General features: G+C 34.7%; 1 pseudogene across 1 annotated transcript; it reads right to left on the bottom strand.

Moving 5' to 3' along the window:
• Positions 1-823: 823 nt before the first annotated feature.
• On the bottom strand, positions 824-2716 carry LOC137741305 (cytochrome P450 71AU50-like; annotated as a pseudogene). The gene is made up of 2 exons (XR_015953504.1): positions 1763-2716; positions 824-1494 (listed from the first exon to the last, which is right to left on the bottom strand). The product of XR_015953504.1 is annotated as a cytochrome P450 71AU50-like (transcript).
• Positions 2717-6169: the final 3453 nt, after the last annotated feature.

Here is a 6169-nt window from a genome sequence, read left to right as displayed (position 1 = left end):
TATTTATAGACAGGAAAGATGGTATTTTTCAGACAATGGAGATGGAGGTTACTTTTATGAGTAATAATGACGTAATAGTTACATTTTTCAAATTTTGATGGTGGAGGTTATATTGTAGACAGTAAGGATGACATTTTTGTAAATAGTAGTAAAACTTGTGGTTTTATTATAAGTGACTTGTCATGGTGCATTAAAATGAAGGATCTTTTTTAGACATTGAAAACCTTCCATGTTATATTCTAAAAATCATCTTTGACAAGCCCTTATCTCTAAAAGTCCCTTTACAAAATGCTTTTCAATTTTTTGTGTTTGAATCCCTTAAAAGGGGTAATATAGTCAAACAAAAAATGCAGTAAATTCATAAAAAGTAATTAAATCTGACATGCAGTATATAAGCTGACATGGACACGAGTCAAATGACTATTTTTAATTTTTCATCTTACATACGGTACTATTAAAAACATAATCTTTTTTAGGGATTAAAATGAAGTTTTCCAAAAAGTGAATTAGAATAGTAATGGCACATCTTTGGTATTTTTGTAAGGAGCCATTTTTCTCTTCCATTCACTCCTATTTAATCATGTTCGTTGTTTTTGTTTAATTTAATTAATTGAATGATCGAAAAATAGAGAGATGTTGAAAATGTTAAAGGTGTGTGAAAAACCAACTTCTGTTCATAAGAGCTAGAGTAGCATCTTGATAAGGTTGTTACACACTTGACTTTTCGTTATCGAAAATTTGACACCAATTTATTTAGTTTTCACCATTATGACAGTAGGACAAAAAAAAAATAAAAAAAATAAAAAAATAAAGAAATAAAAAAAAATAAAAAAAAAATAAAAAAAACAGAAAAGATAGCTAGTCCGCAACATCCATGATCAATTCTGAAGGCGATATGAAGGAATAGCGAGCAGATTCTTGGCCCTTGAAACTGGAAGACCAAACTCCTCAGTCATATCCAACTCATTTGGCAACATGTTATCTGGAAGTTCCCAATCAAAACAATGCACAAGCTGAGCCAACACAAAGTGTACCACAGTAATCCCTAACTGCATTCCAACGCAACGTCTTCTGCCAGGGCCAAACGGTAGAATCTGAAAGTGGTGTCCTCTAACATCAACATTGCTATCCTCAAACCTCTCTGGTACGAACTTCTCTGCATCTTCCCAAGCACTTGGGTCTCTCACGATTGCCCACACGTTTACGATAATGCTTGGCTTTTTTCGGTATGTGGTAGCCATCGACAGTGCAATCTTCGATGGCTGCATGAGGAAGCAACAATGGTAACACAGGATGTAGCCTCATGGTTTCCTTCACTACCATATCCAAATACTCCAATTTCTCCGTGTCTGATTCCTCCACCATTCTATTCAGACCTACAACATTTTCTATCTCCTTTTGGACTTTCTTCATAACCTGTGGATGCCTCATGAGTTCCGAGAGCGCCCACAAGACAGTTGTTGATGATGTGTCCGCTGAGGCCACTAACATGTCCTGCTAATAAATTTTCCATTGCTAGATGAAGTATATATAGTAGGGTGACATATGTACATAGATGACAATTTAATGTACATGAGAAATCATAAATTTGTATTGTCAATAATCAATCTTGTATAGTCAAACAACTGTTGACCTTATGGTTCACAAGCACAATCTGAGACCACGTCATGCTAAATTGTCTAACAAGAAACAATTTCGTTTTAATTTGAAGTAAAGCAAGATTGAAAAGATAAATATGTAAAATGATGATACGTAAACTTACCGACATCATGGCTTTGATATTCAAGCGTTCGATTCGGTAGTCCGATTCTTCAGACCCCATGTAGGCCAGGATGGCATCATTAAAGTCCTTCGTTCTTTCTGTATCCTTGGATTGAAGATGCTCGTCAATAATCTTCTCGTAAAAATCATCAAACACATTGTTAACAGCCTTCATTTTTTTAGTGAGCCCTTGCAGGTCAAGCGGTGCAATTCAAGGAAAGAAATCTCCCAAGTTAGGTGCTGCTGCTAGTTTCAAACCCTCTTTCATCACAGACACGATACCCCTCCCGCCAAACTCCTCGTCCTTGTACTTCTTCCCAAATACCATCCGGCAGGTCATGTCAATCCCGAGCGACATGACCTTGTTAGTGAGATTAGAAATGCGTCGATTATTGGCGTCCTCTTGAACAGATTTTATCAAGAGAGCAACCTCTTCTCTCCTCATGGACTTGAAAGAGTTGATCTTTTGGTTGCTAAGTAATTCGGGCATGCAAATCTTTCGCATGTTCGTCCAATACGACCCATAGTCAGCAAAGCTCAAGCTTTTTTGCTCAAAGATGAGGTGCTTTGCACCTTCATTAGGTGGTCTACTTGCGAAATTAAGGTCGTGTGTTTTGAGGAACAGCTCGGCCGCTCGTGCGGAAGAGACAACGACGGTATGCTGGAGGCCTAACCTCAAGTACATGATGTCACCGTATTTCTGGGCTAGTTGACGAAGATCCATGGTAGGGAACTTCCCTAACAAATGGAGGCTGCCAAAAATAGGAAACCCTCTCGGACCAGGAGGTAACATCTTGTTCTTGTTCTTGTTCTTGGTTTTTGATATGCATGCTTGCACGATGCGAACAAGGGCAAGCACCCCAATTGTTGCCCAAATCCAAAGTGGCATATTGATATTGCGCTCTTTGGGAGTTCTCAAATGGTTGAGCTAAGCTAGCTAGCAAAATGTTTTTAAGAGAGGTTTCCAACTATTTCACTTTTTTTTTTTTCCCCAAAGTATCTATTTCACTATGAGTATTATGAATGCTAACTGATGCTTCGTTTTATAGATCTATAAAACTTGAAAGGTCAAAGCTAGTTTCAAACATATTAATTGTAGATTCGTCAATTTTTTTCAATGGGTAATTTTAAGGAGATCAATTTTTTAAATCAAATTTTGTAAATCAAAATTTTAAACCAAATTTTTAAGCCAATTTTTTAAGCTAAATCTTCACGACTCCATGCCACTTTGGAAAGATTTTTTAATGTGTTCAAAACACGAAATAATACAAAATGTGTCTCTATACAAATGATGAGATTTTTGTGTTAAAAAATTAAATTTCTTACTACTTATACAATAACACATGGTATACCACTAAAGTTATGAGCATAAGAAAAAATTTCTCGCCACTTGGAAGATAAATTTTTTAAACTACCCGGAACCCAAGCAGACCCGGAATACCAAACCAATAATAGAGTGGCACGTTGCTCGTTTTCTTTACATTAAAAGCTACTTATGAGAAATTTTTAATTGTGACTGGAATATAAGTGATACACCACTTGTTTTAATAAGACCAACTTCAATGGTAGGTTAAAAGCCAAATTACCCCCCAAAATTTCCCCTCAAACCCACTCCAACCCAAGGGGAAATTTTGAGCTAAATGCTAAATGCTAAACCAATGCCAAATTCCACCCGAAATTTAGCCCAGAAATCGGGGTGGACTCTACCCAATATTTATAGGAATTTAAATTTTTTTAGATTAAAATGTTCATAAAATTAATTTACGATAGTCTACATATTTATTTTTAAAAAAATTAATTTAACAAAAAAAATAGCTTAAGTTCATTCTTTAATAATTCCGGGCTAAAATTTTAGGGTAGAACTGTTGGAGTAGAAAAACTGTTTTTGGGCTAAAAGCTAAATTTTTCGGGTTAAAAAATTTGACTTTTAGCCCAACCATTGGAGATGGTCTAAGAGTGGTGAGAAATTTTATTTTCTAAGTTATTAAATTTTTAGCTCATATAACACACCATTTGTATAATGATATATATTATACTACCTAATGTACCGATCACATTGAAAAATCTCGAGCTTTCACAACGGTGGGAGTCGGTATCTGAAAAGTCAGAAAGTTCTGAACATTGCTGAAACTGTCATCTTCTCAGTCCGCCATAAATTTTTGCTCAAACTTTTTATTATTTTATATGTACTTCTGGATTCAAGCCTAATATGAATACTTTGGGTTTTTGGAGAAGATCAAGATCACCACAACCTGCATTCAAACGGCAACCGGCGATCGGCAACTCAGCAATTTTCGACCAAAACATCATCCCACATGCATCCAAACGTCCGCCACTGCCACTACCAAGATCACTCACTTGATGCCCTCTAACCAACAACAACATCACACCGACCATCATGAACACCCACCCAAAACTCCCACTTGAAATATAAATTTGGTGGTCGTCTTCTTTAATCATGCCCAACTGCAATATAATTTTCAAAGAGATGGCATAATTTTAAAATTAAAGAGTCGAAAAAGTCTCATTAATATTCATTCGATCCGATGACCATTAAAATTATATGTAAGAAGGAAAAAAAAGTACGCGGATAGCACATTCCTATTTGAGATCATTATCTACAAGGAAAATATTTGCATCTATCGTCTGAGGTGACTGCAAGAATTGTTTATTTTCTTAATTATTTGTAAGTCTTAATTACATCGAAATCATAAACAAAGTAAAATTAGCAGTGAAAATTGAACAGGAAGGAGTCGTATGTCGTAACAATGATATTTGTCTGGCGTGGCTGCTACTCCGCCAGTTCTCACTCTCTGCACAAGCAGCTTCAAGAACATGTGGAAGGACCGAGTCTTTATTTGGGGTTTATTTATTTGTGTATCATTAAAAAAGTTAAATTTGAACAAAATTCTTATAATTAATCTATCATAAAATTTGATTTATTTTCGCATGCATTAGTGTCGATAATAGTATTGAAAAAAAATTTCATTAAGTGCTTTTTTGTTGATATTTTGTTTTGTTAGGCTCTTTTCCTTAATTATTTTTATAAAAAGGGGGTTTTACATGTAAACTATTGATAACATTAACCTTTAGAGGAAAACACTATTTCAAACTCAATACTTCAGGAAAAAGACAATTACTTTGCAACCAAGACCAAAAGAGTATCACAACTTTTAATCAATTAGCAACACATCTGATGATATTTTTTTGGGAACTTTTACGAAAAGGTCCTGGTACTGTTCACTTTAACGAAAAACCATATTTTTACACTAAAAAGTTAACCCTGGTACTATTCATTTTACCCTTTATTTTGTCCTTATCGTTAAAACTCAAAGTTTTCAAGTCATTTTCATTAATTTTCCTTATTTTTTTGGCCAACTTGAGCTCTTAAATGGTTTTGTATAAAAAAAAAAAATTATATATAGTTGTTGAGCTTGTTCTTCCAGTTTACTTCTTTTTTTTTTTTCCTTTTTTACCAATAAGGGGGATCAAAAAATATATAATACTTGCATTCCCTTTTGGAAAGATGAGTTCATTCTCCTATTGCAAATAATGTATATTGATCGTACAACTTTCATAATTGGAACTGTTTAATTTTTTTAGTCTTCATATGAAGATTACCTCTTGAAAAAATTATTTCAATCGGAGATCATTTAGTTATTTAAATGTATAGTGTAGGGATCAAGTAATATTCCTAACGAACCGTCCATTTATTGATGTGTATGGATGATTGTTTCCAATTCGAATTATTTTTTGCAGGAGGTAATTTTTAAATAGGGAACTTTAACGAAAAACTCCCGGTAGTGTTCACTTTAACGAAAAACCACATCAATTATGGTAGGTTCTTATTGATTTCATCACGTGTGAGATTTACAAGATACAAGCTAATATAGAGATTCATAGAGGACAAATAACAACTGGGTAACTTGCCACACTCCTCACCACAACCTTCTCCATGAATTAAGCCCTAGTAACCATTGGGTAAGTCTTTATTTATCCAAATAAAGAACAATTTTGTTTCCATAATTAATTTTTAATTTATAAATTGTGTCTTATAAGATGTGGTTTTCGAATATGTGGATATTATAATGTTGATGTTTGATTTGCTGCACCTCCAACTAAATAGGAATGTGAGGGAGAAAGATCTTGCACCTCCCACACTTGTTGTGGCATCCTACGCCAGTTGCTCCTGCGGCGTCTAAGGTGATGTGTCATCGACTTCTTTGGTTACTATTTGGGCCCAAAATGATTGTAGACATCGAAATTTCAGTAAAACAAATGTTTACCAATGCATTAAAGTTTTGACGTGTCAAGGCATACATGGCATACGCCACGTGTTGTCCAAATTGTACACATGGCGTGTGACTCAACAAAATAGGAAGAAATACCCTTGAAGGATTAAACAAGT

The sequence above is a fragment of the Pyrus communis genome, chromosome 11 (genome assembly GCF_041283825.1).
Source record: "Pyrus communis isolate YQ-2024b chromosome 11, ASM4128382v1, whole genome shotgun sequence".
NCBI classification, from domain to species: Eukaryota; Viridiplantae; Streptophyta; class Magnoliopsida; order Rosales; family Rosaceae; genus Pyrus; species Pyrus communis.
This window is presented reverse-complemented; position numbering and strand designations above follow the sequence as displayed.